Below are 18204 nucleotides of genomic sequence, written 5' to 3'. Positions count from 1 at the left end.
AAAAATTAATCTTTTAGGGTGTAAAAGGAAAGTATTTTCTGATATTTGCTCTCTTTTTATCACTTCATTTAGACTCTGCTTTTCATTGTGTATTTGTAGATTGTATTAAAAATTCCTCCTTCCTACTTCCTGTCTTCTCTTCAAAGTCTTGGGAGTTTTAGCTTATACCCCTCTGTCAGTGATTGATTGAAACTGTTGAAGAAAGCTGGCAAAAGCTTTTCCCAAGGATAAATGTGAGAAATAGTTATGGTAGGTTTTGTAGTAAGATATTGCAGTGAAATAAACCATTGCCCAAACACAAGTTTGATCAGAAGCATATCTTTGTCATGCTGTATTGACATTCATTGCAGGGAGTTATCCTATTTCGCTTGGTTTCCCAAAGGTATACAGAGAGCCTGAACAACATGAGACTGGGACATAGGGAAAACACAGAAGGACCATTTTGACAGAATGTGGCAGAAGAAAAAATACTGAGAATGCTGGAAAAAGAAATTTCTCCCAGTTTCATTCCCATTGCCTTTAGTGTCATGAGAGAAGTAATGTAACTGTATGTCATCGATAATGTGACTGCCTACACAGTTTCAACTTATAAATCTGATAGTAAAATTACAATAATGACTAATTGTTCATGTTAGGATTAGGAACATTTTTCTAGGTCACTGCATTTTTAGGACACAGCAGTCTAATTCCTTTCATATTACCTGTCTTACCACTTCAGTTTGTCCACTGCCTTGACTGGTGTTCTATAAACACTTCAGACATTCTTGACATTTCTTGATCCTCATTGCTTCAGAACTTACCTCAGTGATCCCACTTAAACAAAGAGACAACCAGCTTCTGGATATGACACTACATATGTAGGCTGAAACCTCTCTTATCGTTGTGTCAAATTTATCATCTGTGTCTGTCCTTATATTTTATTCAATATTAATGTTTTCTGACTACAGTTGCTTAATTTGATAAAGACATCCACTTGGAAAATAATATTTTCATTTTAGTATATACTTTCTTATTTTCAAAAGTTTACATTTTTGATATATACTAGTACACTTTGCTGTGGAAAATGACAAGTATTGACTTGAAACAAAAGCACAGTAAATAGAGCTCTTTCTTTTCAACTTGAAATTTAATTTTGATTTTTGATACCATTTCCATGAGAATTACTTTGGACTCTTCACATCTACTTCAATTTGATTTACATTTGGGCTCTTTATTTTATCTCTTTTTCTTTCCTTGGTCTTGTATCTTGCTACTAACTTTTCTCCTTTTAACAGTAACTGCAAATTTAAGTTTGGTATTATGAATAGCACTTTAATAAAATAATCTGGTTGTAATTGGACTTCTCTCAGGAAGTAAATCTTCTGACAAATTTTTGTAGATCTGAATATCAGATACAAAGACCAAAGGGTCAGACCTCCTGTACACACAGGTGGTGCTGTGGCACACCTTATATTTAGCTACCCTGCCTCAAGCCCAGTAGCTTGCACCTAAGTTTGGTTATATTTCTTCTAAAGACTGTGTTGATTTGGGACATGAAAAGATGGGGAATTCAACATTTGCCTTAGTATCTTTGCAAAAGTTAATCAGATTCCTTTTAAAATTCATTTGGATTTCCTTTGCTCAACTTTCAGCCATTGGTTCCTGTCTTGATTTCCTTTGCTTGTTAAAAACACCATCTGTACATGGTGTTTTCATACATGGGTGGTAGCTAAGCACTAAGAAAAATATTGATTGGTAGGCAAGATCTGTGGAGCTCATTCAGAGAATATAAAGGACCATGCTCAAACTTCTCATCACTTTTTGCCTGTTTTCCCTTCCCTTTCCCGATGTTTTGAACACCTTTTTTGTTTTAAGCAAAAAACGAGCAGTTCTGAATTTGTTTCTGAATAAGTATATGTTCACTTCTAAATTGCCATTATCTACAGTAAAGCGATGCCACTTTGTGTAAAAGGTGTCATATGTTCATATATATTGTTATTTTTTACACAGAGAAGATCTTTGGGATAGTTTTCATTCATGTGATAGTGTTTCTATCCAAGATGATTTGAATTCAGAATGCAAGAATTAATAAGAGAATATCACTAACATGGTCTCATTGCATTTGGGTTTTCTGCTACCCAACCATTGTCTCTTGCAATACGATATAAGTTCTTGAATTCTGAGTTGCTACAGTACTTTGAAAAAATTAGGTTTGTGATGAGGATTCCTCTGTAATACAATAATACATGGAGTATATGTAATAGAACTTGTTAAATATGCAGAGTATATTTGTGTACATTAGCTGTTACCCATTTGGCAATTCTATTGAAAGCTGTAGCCAGAGGCCAGATATGGGAGATAGGAGGGAAAAAATCTGAGATAGTGTAAATACTGACAGCTTCATTCGCCATTATAGAGCCATGACAGTTTATTTCAATGGAGCAACTGACTGTAAGAACTTGAATCCCTGAATTATTCTGGTCTCAGGAGCATCACATCTCTGTGAAAGGGCAATATTATTATTCCTGAATGATAGTGTCAGGTGGATTCAATTTGCTCCAATCAGGCTGGGAGATATGTTACAGCTTCTTTGAAATTAAGGTCCTAGACAAAAGACCTTAGGAGCAAGATTGGGATAGCAATAAATTACAGCTATTTCCCATAAATTGGCAAGAGCAAGTTCTTGATGTGTTTACTTTATTTAGAATTTCAGGGTCAAAGATTTTATGGGATGAATTGTTCTTAATTTTTCATCCTGTAATTTATGGGTCTTTTTTGGGGGGGTTTTTTGTTTGGTTTTTTTTAAGCATATAGTCAGCTATTTTACTGGAAAACTACTTTTGCAATATGGCAGTGTGTAACTTTTTATTTCACTGACGAGGAATACCACATCTGCTTCTCTGATTCCTCCAATATTTCCATTCTTTTCTATGAATTAATGAACTATTTATTCAGGTCTTTTCTTACAAGAAAAAAAGGCAAAAATTCTTCATGTTTTGCTATTGATTAACCCAAATATTCTTTTTATATTTTTATCAACAGCTATAATTCCAGAACTCTTTCTTGCTTTGAATTGTACTTTCCTTTATTACTGCTCTTTACAAGAGTTTCCCACAAGTAGGGTTTTGCAGAAGCTCTAACATGTGAGTTGATCTGTGCATTACAAAAATAACTGTTGGAGATTGCTGTGGAGGAGAGAATATCAAGAGTAACATACTAGGTTGGTTTTTTTTTTAAGTGCAAAAGCTTAAATCAGCAAAGATTTTTATGGAATTAACATGAAATCTTACCTGAATCCCACTAAACATCTACACACAATACTTCTCAGCTCTGTGCTGCTCACCAAAGGCAGGCAATATACTATTATATATAAATATAGTTGAATATTCCACTTAACCTGTTAGTGTGCTTGAGTAGCTGGCTGCCAGATGCCCACCCAGCTGCTCTTTAACTCCCCTCCTCTGCAAGATGGAAGAGCTCATGAGTTGAGATAAAGACAGGGAAATCACTTAGTAATCACTGTGGGCAAAACAGGTTTAACTAAAGGAAAATTATTTTAATTTATTGCCAGTTAAAGTAGATGTGGACAATGAGAAAAGCTGACAAAATTAAACAATACCTTCCTCCCCCATCCCTTCTTTCTTTTCCAATGCTTAGTTTCACTCCATCATTGCCAATTCCTCTACCTCACCCCAACCCAATCCCTGCCCTGCATGGCACAGGAAGTTTTTTCTCTATGCTATTAGAAGTTAGAGATAAAAAGTATCTTTAATTTGTATTACATTTATCAAGATTATTAATATTTTAGTGCTTTTCTTCTTCCATAGCCTTTTCGGCATCATGTTCCCATGATGAGGAATGTTTTCTGTGAAAGTTTTAAGAAATTTGTGGAGATATCACACCCACTTTGTATGTCAAGAAAACACACCATGAAAATATTTCATCATTTTAGGTCTCAGGAGCTTCTCTGGGTCACTTTGTGCCTTGCCCATATCAGTATCTCACCAACATAATCATCAAAAGGGATCATGCCCATTACAAAAACAATTGCATGAAGTAAGAAACTTTCCTGGTATTTGTTATGAGCTACCATTATGAAAGGAGTTGTGATACTGTGGAGCATGCATAGGGTTTTTTTGGATGTCTTCATGCAGAAGAAAGAGGAATGAATAATCTCAATGTAAGTTACTTTTGTTTCTGATTCACTGAAGATCCTGGCTCCTAAAGTACTACTCTTAGTGACATACCATGACAAGGTACCATATTCAACCTTGAACTTTGAATCAGAGCTTCTTTTGACTATCATTAATAGGATTTTAGTCAGATTTGAAAGCATGTATGTGAAAATGCTGTCTGTGTGGTGATTATTCAATTCCTTTGAATTCCATCCATCCATTTAGTCAACCCTGCCAAGTCAGTCTTTATTGCCCCTACCTCCTAAGATGTGTTTTAATGGTAACAGTAACAGGCTGACTTAAAAACAAAGCTGCCAGTGACACTAGGAAATGCTTGGGTGGTGAAGCGCTGGTGCAGGCTGCTCAGAGAGGTAGTGGGTGCCCCATTCCTGGAGGTGTTCAAGGCCTGGATGGATGGTGCTCAGAGAAATCTCATCTAGTGGAAGGTGTTCCTGCCCATGGCAGAGAGTTGGAACTAGATGATCTGTAATGTCCCTTTCAAACCTGAACATTCTTTGATTCCAAGATTCTGTGACTTTGCTAAAATAGAAAAATAATTACTCTAAGAGAGCTTTGTCCTTTTCACAGGTCCCTGCTAGGATCAGACACATAATTATTAAAAGGAGCTGACCCAATAAATACAATGACAACCACTGTTTGAATGCACAGATTTCCCTCTGAAGATGTGTCAGGCCAGCCTCAGTTTCCAGTGCCTCAATTTCCTAAAATATTTTTCCATGTTAGAATAGAATTGTGAGTTCTCCTTTCAGCTAACACAGTATTATCATAATTGTGTAATCAGTATAATGGCAAAAATATATACATATCATGAAACAGTTGAGATTAAACACTACAGAAACTATGGGGTTAATCACAATCAACTCTCATCTTGGTAGTAAATTCAAATTGTTCCTGTTGACACTGATTTTCAATCTGATAATTAACATGGCTCTTTTTTTTTCTCTTTAACCTACTTTTCTAGCAAAAACTTTTCCAAAGAGATGCTAGAGGCTGTGACAAAGAGTTCTAAGGGAATTGGCCACTGGATTAAAATTCACCTTTATGTAAAAAAGCCAGATCCTGAGAGAACTACATTTTTTATGTACATGTATTACTTTTTTTTTTTTTTCTTTTATCAGTGCTTTATTACAGGTCTGTTTTATTTAGATGGCAAGAAGCTTTCTGTTTTGACTGACTTAGCTGAGGCTACTTATATCTGTGACAGATATGCTGCCGTGAGACAGAAGAGAAACTGTCAACCAAAGGATTAGTCAGGATGGAAGAGCACCTCTCTTCTTTTTTCTTCACTATGATGGGCTTAAGGGGGCAAAATCCTTCATGTCCATCCCTCTGTCCTCTGTATATCTGGCACATATGCCATTTCACTGAACAGATAACATGTTTTTTTTATGGCAATATTTTTTGCACCATAGGCACAGTGCTCTTTTGAGAGCAAGACAAATGGTGCTGTGGACATGTGCTGTTAGGAAAACAGATTTCAGTCAAAGTCAAGAAGACGTATCAGTTTGGGGAACATTTCACGAATCACTTCTATTTGAAATCAGGTTTATGAATAAATACTACTGGAATATTATACAAATGCCATGTGCTTACACAGTATTACACCTGACCCAATTGCTCTTTCAGTCTGGCATCCACGTTTTCCCTAATTCCCATGAGCACATCATAGGAACTGTGGCCTTCACTGTCCCTAGAAGCCACATAAATCTGAATCTGGCCTTTGCTTAAAATAGATTGTCCCTAGTGTAAGGGAGATAAATCTACCCTGAAAATGTCCATATGTATGGAATCAAATACAGAAGTGTATCTGAGGGGGTTTTTTTTGGTGCAACTAAAAGTGCTTCATAAATATGACTCATACAGTATTTGGCCTGTTCAATTCAGGTGGGGGTTGCTTTAGTGTTTGCCTCAGTTTTTTTAAAAATCTTTGATAATACAAATTGAAATAGTGATAAAAATTAAAAATAAAATAAAAAAATTCAAACAGCATGAAAAGTTTAGTAAATTCATATCCAAAAAATCAAAGCTGAAAAATATCTGTAATGCATTTATATAATAACATCCACAGTACTTCCCACTGTGTTTATTGAGTTGGCTCCTTTTTATAATTATTTGGCTGTTTCTAGCAGGGACCCATGAGAAAGAGGAACAAAGCTCCCCTCAGGTCCTTATTTTTCAGATTAGTAAAGTCCCAGCATTCCTTGGTGTTACTGCCAGCATTTTTATTAAGTCAACCTGTTGCTTTCACCATTAAAACACATCTTAGTAGGTACGGGTAATAGAGACTGACTTAGCAGGGATGACTAAATGGATGGACAGAATTCAAAGGAAGCTTGAATAACCGCCACACAGACAGCATTTACACATACATGCTTTAGAAGTCTGACTGAAATCCTACTTCCAGGTGAATAATAAATAAAAGCATTTGTTCTTTTGGTGGTTGCTCGTGGCTCTGTTTTATTATTTTCATGCTAGACGGCTAAAAAGTAGAAAGTGTGGCAGCAGGACATCATTATGATAGGCGAACATCTGAAACTGTACAGGTTTAGCCTAGGTATCCATAAGTTTCTTCCTTGCCCAATTAAAGGTTCACCCTTTGGTATCTACTAAAATTTGGATGAAAGTTTCATGTGAATAGGCTGTCTCTCAGGATTTCTACACAGAATTTTCTGCTCTCATTCAGGCTGAATAGGTGCAAAGAACAGTAAGGGATAATAAAAACAAGAGGGAGAGTAGCAATGGCTGTATAAGAGTTATATAATTTCAATAAATTAAATTGAAATTAACTAATAGTAAAAATAATAAAGAACATCAAAGTGCCTTCCTTCTGTTGTCCTCCGCAAATCCTTGGAACTCCTTTTGTCTTTATTCCTTGTCTTATTCTTGCTTTCCAGTGCTCAGTAATATGTTTCCTTTGACCTTTATTTGTAAAGCTAGGCCAATATTTTTAATCAAGTGTTTACAGTCAGACGCTTAAATCTATATTAAGCATCTAAATAAGGCTTGCATTTTAAATGAGCTGAGCACTAAATCAATAGCAGTTGCAGCCTCTGACTACTACTAAAATGTAGTCCAACTCTTTAGGTGCCCTGTTCTCTACCCACAGGCTGGAAAATGTTTGCAGCCATTTTGGTATAATTCTTACCCTCACTATGCAATGTAGTCCTTATGTTAAATAAAATTCTGCTATCATGCTGTAGCTTTGGTATAAGAACACAGAAGCATTCATGTCTGACCCAGATGTTAGAAATAACTGTACATCTCACGAATATTTATATATTTTGTGGTTACATTGGTGTCATAAAACTACTCAAAATCTTCTAATTCTGTTGTATTCAGTGCATGATAAAAAAGCTAGTTATACAAGAAAAAAAAAGCCCATTATGTTATTTTCCATTTTGTTAAGGAAATGGTGTATTAGTGAATAGGTGCTCTGCTTCTGCTGAAAATATTCTTTCTTCTCTTGGATGTGAACCTCATGCTACCTGTCTCACAGCTGTCAGTTCATGATTCAGGCAGGAGCTTGCAGGGATATGTGCGTTGGCTGGAGGGGATGTCTGGAGGAGCTGGGAAGTAACCAGATGACTGACAGCGATTCAGGCTCGACGTGGTATGGAGGGGGTAGGTACAGGAGAAAGCTAATCCTATAGAGGCAGTTGAAGGCTTTTTTAAGAGAGGGTGAGGGAGGTAGAAAGTATCTGCAGGATTTGCTTTAGAAAGAATTTAAGGTTACATCTGCATCTCTGCAGCTCAAGGGACCTAAGAGCTAGTAAGTACAGCACATATTATCAGTTACACCAGCACAGTAAAGCTGATATGATTATATGAGTGTAATAACCCATATGAACACGCTTATTCCAGAATTAATACTTCTTTTTTTTTCTTTTTTTTTTAATAATTTCACAGAGATATTGTATATAGCTGAGATGTTGGATTTAGTTGTTTTGCTGTTGGTTTTTTTTTAAATAAAGCAAAAAAATGTCTTTTTGCCAGTACAGTAAATGACACCGAAATTTCATTTTATGTAAATGTAGCTGTTTAATTCAGACCTTAGAGTGTCATGGTGTATTTTCAGCATGTGCACAGCTCTAAATATACTGTTTTCCTTGCAATAAGGTTAGTTGCAATTAGTTAGAAATGGAGACCTGCTGGAGATAAGACCAATTGCAGATGAGCTTAGCTAAAAGCAAAAGCTACGGTCTCTCAGATAATACCACAAGACAGCTTGAAAGGCTAATATATCATGCAAATGGTGGACCAGAATCACTTAGGCATAGATGGTCTGTGGGCTGTACAGAAGGAGTGAATCTTTCTGTATTCAGCTGCTCGTGTGTGTGCACGCCTCGCTCCCCCTCCACCCGCTCCTCTCCCTGTCTCTCCCAGACAGGCGAACAGACCTGCTCCTTCCTTTGTGTTGCCAGTCAGGTCCTCCCTCTGCAGTCTTACACAGGAAGAAGATTTATAACAGCTGCATGCAATGCCAGTGTCTCAAAGAGACAGTATCACGCTATGTGGAGGATTTTTGTATGGGGTTTAAGTTTTCTCCACTGAATTGGAAAGGTACATTTTTTTAATCTTAATTATTTTAAACACTTAATTCCTGTGGCTTTTATTTCCTGCTAAATTCTGACCTCAAAATACTACCATCTTTAAATCACAATCTGTTGTCACAGTACTGTAATGGCTGTGATGTCTTAATTGAAAACATGGGGATGTAAGGATTTCGAAAGTATAATTAGGGTACATTTCACTGTGAAGCTGTAAGTGCTGTTCTGTAAGATGGGCATCTGATATTTCTGACATACTGTATCAGAAATATAAGATTCAAACCAGAAAATGAAAATACAGCACACATGCAGTGCAACTGTGTACCATATGTTAAGAAATGTGCACCTCTTAAACAGTGGGCTAATTAGCTACAGAAAACAGAAATGTCTGAATAATGATGCTAGAAATAAAAAGGATAATGAAATCTCGAGACAGACTTGTGTAGGAGACCCACCTGGCAGCAACTTGCCAGGTTTACCAAATTAAATGAAATCAAAGGAAAAATTATAGGTGGGGAAAAATGAACGTAAAAGCACTGTTTCCCTTTGTTTTAAGCTCTCAGTTGCCTGTTTCTTACCTCCTTTACTAGGGGCATGTATTATAATTAATGATGAGTGAAGCATCAGAATCAGAGAAGCCCAAAAGCTTAGGCTTGGAGAAAATATCTATAAAATTTGATAAGGGATAGTTTCTTGGGGTATCTCTTAGTAGCAGGAATACAATATTAAAATAGATTTCCTTTTGGCATTTCCCCTCTTAGCCTCCCTGTTTCCCAAAAATGAATGCACAAAGTTGAATTATTTGATTGCAAGAAATCTGTAATAGGGCTAGCCCTTGTTAGTGTCTAGGTTCAATATTAGTAACAGATTCCTTCTTCAGAGGAACATACAATCTGGAAATATAAACCGTGGATAAAAAAATCAGGAATAGAGGCAGTTGCACTGTAAGAAGTAAAACACCACATAGCAGGGCATGGCAGGGAAGAGTCTGTATCTAGTTCCAACTCAAATACATGCACTAGTTTCCATCTTTTACCCTGTTTTACCTCATCCCATAAACAGCAAATCTACTCATGTTGCTTGGGATTTGCCTAAGGACTTCCCAGAATCAGTGAGCTCCAGAAGAGAGTTCACTGTATTCATTTGCTGTTGATTTTCAGGAGCAGGAGGTCCAAGACGTGCTTACTCTTCTATTTGGAGAAACATAACCATGATTTAATTCCACTATTCACTCATGCCTGAAGTATTTCCTCTGATTTTCCTCAAATGTTAGTATGTCCACACAGAACCACTTTTGTTGCATTGTTTTTGAGATCTACTATTACCCAGTATTATCAGTACAATGCTTACTTTTGTTCCTCCTAATAACCAGGGCCTTTTCCTATCAACTTCTACAGCTAATCCACTGGTAGTTTTGGTTGATGGAGCCTGCAAATGGGCTGACATAAAGGATTCCTGTCCCAGTGGCATTTTAAGTTCATATGCTTATGGCTGTTTAATCTGTAACACTAACTATATCTATTCTAGTGTGCCAGGAATACTATATTTACCCAGCTTGGAGTAACATTAGCGAAAGTGCTATGGCATCAGAGAATTGTCTGTTCCCTCACTACTATACAATTGGTTGTTGTTGTTGTTTAAAGAAGCTTAAAGCTGATAACAGAAAGGCTTCCACAGAATAAGCTTAAAACCTAACAGCCTCCAGAAATTGTTCAGAGCTATGTGGTTTACTTTTAGTGTTGGTCATCACTTTCTCCACTGCTAATTAAATCTCTAGTATCTGAACTATTTACAGTAAGTTCTTTCTACAAAGTATTCTAATCCAACAGATAAATCTATGCATACTGTTTACACATAAACCTCAACTTTTTTTAAATTTACATGTACATCATCGTAGTTAGATGTCATTTTTGCTCTGGGAAACAGTATCCATACATTTCCCTCTCTGGTTCACTGAGGTTTACACTGCCTAAATGTGTCACAACTTTTAAGAACTTATTGGAACAAGATTTGGACAGCATTTTATTGAAGTCTGTTCAGAAAAAGTGACAGTGCTTCCTTGAGAAGTACCAAACACAGCAAAAAACAAAGAAGGGCAGAGGTTACACAAAAAGCTTCAGTGTGCATGTACCTGTACAAATACAGAGACACAATGTCTGAACATGCATTTGCATTAACAGAGCTTGAATTCCAGCACTGGACCACTGGCTATCACACTGCTTGACTGCTAACAGGCTTCATTCTCCTCGGTTTTCCTGGTGCTGACTAGCACCCTGTGAGACGATGCACAGGCATGGGAATAGTATTTGCCAGGAATCATTCTCAATACGCAACATAACCCTTGATGGTTTCTCTACGTGTCAAGGTTTGGCACCTTGACACACACCTCCTGCCACACACACAGCATGTAGCAAATTCCCTCTGTTTCATAGTAGAAAACCTCCTGTGTTAAAAGCTGCAATACGACCCTCACATTGTTTCAGATACTTTGTCCCCTTGAGGTGACACTCAAGGCCAAGAGTTTTGTAGTATGCCTGCTGCCATTGTGTGCCATTGAGCCTCACAGACAGAAAACAGCCCTTAGTCCTATTTTATTTATTGATATATATAGCCAACAAGACCTTCTGAGTTAAAAGTTAGGGAACGCTGAATGAGTGCAGTGTTGAGCCAGGAGAAAAAGAAAACTAAGACAAATGGCCTATGTCTCACTTACTTGTCAGCAAGGTTAAAAGAAAGGTAGAGACCATATGAGAGACAAATGTTTGCTTCCCTCTGTGCCTCAGAGCACCAAAACATCTCAGTGGGATAAACGGAGTTTTTCTACAGACTTGTCACACCACAGAAAAATGCTTAATCTCCAGAGAAATCACAGTCAGGCAGCTAATGCTCAGTTGACTAGGAGAATCTTCACGTTCATGTACAGAAGTAAAGTCACAGAGCCAGAACAAAGACCTTCCCATGCAGTTTATGTTGTTGAATGAAATGATCCAAGTTCCTTTTTTCCATGTCAGAGATAAATATGGTGTTCAGAAAGGGAAAACAAGCAACCACCTCACAACCTTAAACCTCTTCCTACAGGAAGCTGGGATTAAAGTATACCAATTAAATATATACAGCTCTATGAACATCAATGATGCCAACAATGTGCTTTAAGTAAGATATGGAACTATTTAGCCAGTCTTAGTCTCAAACAGAGGATGTGAGATGAAACAATGGAAACATTGGGAATGCATATAATTCTAGAAACTCCACATAAGAATAAAATCCCCTCTGACTCACAACACATAACAAGAAATGCTAGCAACACTATGGTGTTTGCAAATAGGCTTTGTAAAAGAAATGAAGCTGTGTAATAGAAAGCTATTGGCCCATCAAGCTAAACTATCCAGACTGTAAACCCAGCATGGATTTAGCTGATTCCATTCACCAGGCATACTGTTGGTAATGACTGATATAGACACAGTATTAAAAATTGTGTTAGGTAATGGCCAGAAGACAAAATATGTCATATGAACTAATACATTCTTGAGAACAAATAATAATAAACACTGTAGAAAACACTACAGTAACATATCAATTCAGAATACAATCAAGAATGCTCATAAATAAAGCTTCAACCAGTCATGAAACTGCTAAAAGTAGCATCATGTTCTTCATGTTCTTCATGTAGTTAAGACACATACAATATTTGTATTGTAGTTCCATGAAATCTGTAAGTCACAACTGCAGAAGTTGAAAACTGTTCCTTTTAGAAACAGCCACAGATAATAGTCAAATACTCCATCATCAAGTCTGGGAAGTTTAAATTTCCATTCTTACAATCTGGGTGGTTCCAACGTGTTAAAATGGTTGGAAGCATCAGGGCATTATGCACTATTGGAAAGCAGCACCAGTGAAGCACTCTTTCACATGAAAAGGTGTACACAAAACGAATTTCCACTTGTTCCAGTAGTAAAAGCTTGGGTTTTTTGGGTTTTTTTTAATAGAGACATAAGATACTTCTGGTTGGAAGAAACCTCAGGAAAGACTTAGGATAAAATCCTGCTGTAAACAGAGTTTCATAGAGATTTACACAACCTGGTCTTGAAAACCTCAAAGTAGAGTCAGTGTACCCTCTCTAAATAATAACCTACTTCACTTCTTGGGTGTCCTCATGTGTTATACCCAGCTGGAAATGTTCATTTTCTCATTCATCTCTATTGTTCCTAGTTCTCCTGACATGCATCACTGGAAAACCTGCAACATCCTTTTCATAACCTCCTCCTAGGTATTAGAAGGCTGCTGGTCCCCTCAAAACTGTCTCTTCTTCAGACTGGAAAATTCTGTTTCCATCTATCTCTCCTTGAAGGGCTTTTGTTCCCTGAACCTGTTGTGCATTCATCCCATAGGTTCCCCCAAATGGCAGCCTGCCCCTCAAGTCTTTCAACTGTAGCCTCCATATGCGTTTCATCTGAAAACTTGAAAATATTGTCTATATTATATATATATTCCTTGAGTACTTGCTCTGGGTATTTGCCAGGGATTAAAGGCTGAGCAGTCTTTGGTTCTCTGGGTTGTCCTTTTGGAATCTTTATAAAGTTTTGATACAGCTTGTGAGACCCATGAGTTGAGTTGAGTTCTCATAAGTAGTCTCTGACTGGATCCTTATGCACTGCTGCTATTCCCTCTCTTCTCTCTCATTAAGTACACAGGCCTCAAAGAACAAGACCCTGAGCTCTTCAGCCTTACCAGTGGCCATTGTTGCTGAATCACCCTTTTCATTCAGCAATCAGTACATACATTTTCCTTTTCCAAGTTTTTATTAGTATGTACAAGCTCTTCCTGCTGCCTTGATGTCCCTGGCAAGTCTTGATTCCATTTGAGGTTTGGTTTCCCTGACACCATCACTACATACTAATGCAATGTTTCAGAAATTCCTCTTCTGAAGCCTTTACTTGCTTCCACCTCCTTTATGCTGCCTTTTCTGGTGTATCTCTGTTTTGATTTGGTCTATTGATAAATGTACTTGATTTCCTGACTATCAGCATGAACATTCATAGGCTTGAAAGGTGATGTCCTTACTGACTTGCTAGATTCCCCGAACTCATTTGCTTGTCAGAGCTGCCTCCCATGAAACCTACCTTTCAACTCTGCAGATAAGCTGGTCTGCTCTCCTAAAGTGCAGGCTCTACTGCAGTGCTTGCCTTCCTCTGCCTCCTCAGGATTTTGAACTCCACTATCTTGTGCTCATTACAGCCGTAGTTTCTATTGATTATCATATTCCCAAAGAACTGTTGCTAACTAGTGAATGCCATTCTTGTTGGCCTTTCCTATGTCTTCATCATTAATTTACCTCAAATACAATCCAGAAGCTTCCTGGATAGCTTTCTTCTCACCACAATGTCCCTCCAACAGATGTTACAGTTCCTATAAGAACCAGCATCATAGGATCCAAATACTTCCTTGAATGTTTCAAGTAGACTTGAAACTTCACCACAAGGATCAGGTGATCAGTAGCACACTTTCTTCTCAATGTCACCCTCACTGGCCTTTCTGATGCAAGGCTCTCATGCAGCTTTAACATATTTTTTAGTACCATACCTACACCAGTCATTGCTAGCAGTATGTTTGCTGAATGGAATAAACTAAATCCTTGTTGGGCTTCCAGTCTTGCTAGTTTAGCTTGATGGGCTGAAAAATTTCCTGTGAATGTTTCATTAAAAATAAAGTGTTTTTAAAAATTCAAAACAACTTTTTAAGGTATATTTGCTAGTAAAATTTTCTTAGAATTATGTATATAACCACAAAACTATTAAACTTATGGTAATATAGTACTATTATCCATTTGTTTGAAGTATTTATATGACACCTGGCATGCTATTTAAATATTTTGTAAGAAATTATTGGAGGATGAAGAACAGGCACTACACAAGGTGCCCAGACCACTAAGTCCTCTTGGTCTTGCAAGTCCAAGCAACAAGATCCTTTCAAGACTGTTCAAAGGCAGGTTAGTCAGTACTGTTACCTTGGGAGAAGACTGTGAGTGTGGCAGGGTTGGTAGAAAGTTTGATATCCAAGGTAAAAATAGTGTCCTAAATATTTTGCCCACCTCATTTTTTGTGAAGCAGTGATAAAGAAGGACAAAACCACAAAAGCATTCTCTTAAATACAGCAAATATGTGCTGTAGTGACTTCAAAATACTTCTGAAAAGAGCAAGGAGAAACTCTTTCTACTTTATTATGAAAATGAATACATGAGATACTGAAATGTGCCAACTTGAAAGAAGGTCATGCAGCCAGTAAGAAGGGGGATTACAGGCTTAAACCTTAGACTAACTATCATAAGCTCCTGACTTAGGCAGAAGAGACTCAGCTATTTAACAGATTTGCAATAAAATTAATTGATAAAGTAATGTAGAGACTGTCAGTTTAAGGTAGGATGTAAGGGGAGAAATGAGTAAGTACTCTTTTTTTTGTTTTTGTTTAGATTCTGTGGGTAGATTAGTCTGGTTTATATATAGCTGTATATTTAGCTATGGTGACAAATATTGCCAAACAGAGGAATATTTCACAGGTAACACAGCCTCTTTCTCAAACAGTAGGCCTTATAAATAAAGAAAAATTGGATAAAGAATTCAAATTTATTAATATTGGAGAAAGAAGAGAAATACAAAGCAGTGTTCATGATCCTGGACCTTCTAAAGACAGACTGGTAGGATAATCAGTGAAGCAGCTAATCAGTTAGGGTAACCACTTAAGTAAGATTCTCGTTTTCTTGATCACACATTTGTTTCTGTTAAATAAACTCACTGCATTTACAAGCTGGTCAATTATGTTTCTCTTGAAGCCTAAAGGTTCTCAGTACATAATTAAAGGCAAGATGTGACAATTGACTCCAAATACATAAAAAGCTGACACACAAAGGAAAGGAGCAATTTGTTGTCTGTATCATCAGTGGATGAGGCTGAAAAATAATGGACTTAATTTACAGCAAAGTTAGGTGTTAGGAAGCAAATTCCAGTGCTAAGGATAGAGAGAACCAGGAAGATAATGGCATGGGAGATTGTAAAGACTCCATCTCTGGAGGTTTTTAGAACAAACATCAGACAGATGGATATAAGCATAGTTCAGTTTGCCTTAGAGCTGGGATTTAGAAGAGATGTCCTCTTGAGGTCTTTCTCGTGTCTGTGATTCTATTATTTAAAGTCTGCTTCAAAGACTAATAGTACTAAATGTGTGTCAAATGGAATTACATTTCATTCAGATAGTTGTAAAATATTCAAATGAAACGTAAGTTTCATTAAAACCTGGAAGGTGAAGTGAGTGCCCTAAATTCATCTCTCGAGTAGCTCTTTGACCTCATGTATTTCCTTTTGGCTTATTCCTGCCATAGTGCTCAAGGAAGCTGTAACCTGATAACAAATACTTGGATAGGTGGCAATGACTCAAACTCATCCAGCTGTGTTCATGCTTGACCTGCCTTTTTTTAAGCAGCTTCATCTCATTTTTAACCAGTCATTAAGCTTATTGACTGGTGTTTAGAGACCAGTAAGTGACAAGCTTAAAGACAGTAAATCACACAGCAAGTCTGTGTACAGCTAAGATGTGTTGCTTGTTTATGGTAGCACACTTTTCTGTAACCCCTGGCCCCATCTCTGAACAGAGCATGTACTGATACCCACCATATTGCATCTGAAAGCTGGAATCTGAATAGATTGTGCCAAGTAATGATGTATTAGGAAACAGGACATTTCATAAATGAAGATTTACTGCTACTTGTTTACTGGTCCCAAGTCAGACATAATCCATTTCCTCCAGTTTCCACTTTCCAGACAGTAAAATGCATTTCCTCCAGTTTCAGCTGTAGCAGTCACGAGTGACTTGTAAGCTGAAGTCAGCAACAGGGGGGAAAGCTTCTTCACCATTAGATAATACTGTAATCAATAGGAATCGTTTGCCCTCTTAAAAATAGGGACTTTTCTAAGGAAAAAAAAAAAAGAAAAAAAAAGAACTGTCCATAGAAAATTGCATAAGCTCTTTCCAGGTCAGTTAAGCACAGGCGGTTCTTCACCTTGTACTAGAACATAAAGAAGGTTTTCTCTGTCTAGCTTTGCTAGTCCATAGATAACCTCCTTTTTAGCTAATGCAGATTTATTTAATTTTAACTTTTAATACATTTCAGTGAAACAGACTGTCGCCAAAAAAAGAGTAATAAGACAACTCTTAAAAGTCTAAATACAAAAGAATTTTCAACTTGCTAATCAGGAAAAATAATCACCTAGGTTTAAAAGTGATAAATCCTGTCAAATTGAAATCACATGTTTACTATAACACGTCATACTATAGAATATTCAGAACTTAAGTATTATTGATTCTGTTTTTGTGAACAGCACAGACATCCATTAGCAGCAGTGAACTTGCAGTTCTGTGCATTATTATGAGTGAATTCATACCAGAAGAAAATCAGGAAATTCACAATAAAGGCCAGCATAATTAGTTACACAATGAGTGGTGTTAAAGATGCCAGCCCATACACATCTAACTGAACTTTGCAGAAGAAATGGGAGTGTTCCAACTTCAGTTAAACTATTCAGAGATGTCAAGATTCAGAGCATTTTATTAACTCAAATAAGAAAAGTAGTTTAAGACAAAGTGGAATATCAGATTCAAAGAAAATATTGAAAGAAATAGATTAGATGAGACATACCAGAAAGTCCCATATTTTTCAGCCATACTATTTATTGTAGGAAAAATATATTATCAAAATACCGTGGAGAAAATAACAATTTGGAGAATAATTCAGTGCATAAGGACTTCTGAATTCTGTTTAACATTCTTCAAAATAAGTCTGTACAGTTATTCAACTAGGGTTTGATTAAGATTAAAAAAACCCCAAAACTTACCTTTTTTTTAACTTTTAAAGAAGTTTGGCCACTTCTCTAGTATAGAGTACCTCCTGTCTTAGCAGACACAAAACAATGCTTTCAGAGGGAAGTACATTCCTCTTCTTAAATTCCTTTCTTAGGCACTAAAGAATGATTTGTCCCATCTTAGTTCTTTCCCTGGTCCACTGAGGAAATCTAGAAAATTAACAAAGTTACCTATATACTACTAAAGGACAGCTTTCTCTAAAAGTCTTTTCATAGATACAGCTTTGTGAGGTTCCACATCTACAGCATTGTAATTGTTTTGCAATTAGTTAATAAATAGTAATTAAGCTAAACCTCTGAAGTAAAAGACTAGCAGTCTTCTGGACTCAAGTTTATGACTGTCTTATTGCAGTGGGGTTTATTTAATTTGCTGGTACAGCTTTGCAATGGCAATATGCAAACTAAGAGGCATGCTATGATGATCAGATATGATGGAAATTATGAACCTAAGTTAGTTCTACAGAAGTACAAAGAATTAAAGATATTAGAAAACAGGAGAATATAATCTCGTCTGGATGATACCATGGTACTGATTCTTGTGGTAGGGAGCCCTTTCTTGCTGAAGGACTTGCA

The 18204-nt window shown here is 36.9% G+C and overlaps 1 long non-coding RNA gene across 1 annotated transcript in view; it reads right to left on the bottom strand.

The window, feature by feature from the left end:
• Positions 1–18204, bottom strand: part of LOC111925923 (uncharacterized) — a 39033-nt gene that overhangs the window by 6883 nt on the left and 13946 nt on the right. The window contains exon 4 of the long non-coding RNA XR_015282798.1: positions 17605–17781. This is a non-coding gene — a long non-coding RNA (uncharacterized LOC111925923). The remainder of the gene's footprint in view (positions 1–17604; positions 17782–18204) is intronic.

This window comes from Cyanistes caeruleus, chromosome 2 (genome assembly GCF_971803275.1).
Source record: "Cyanistes caeruleus chromosome 2, bCyaCae1.hap1.1, whole genome shotgun sequence".
In the NCBI taxonomy this organism is placed as follows: domain Eukaryota; kingdom Metazoa; phylum Chordata; class Aves; order Passeriformes; family Paridae; genus Cyanistes; species Cyanistes caeruleus.
This window is presented reverse-complemented; position numbering and strand designations above follow the sequence as displayed.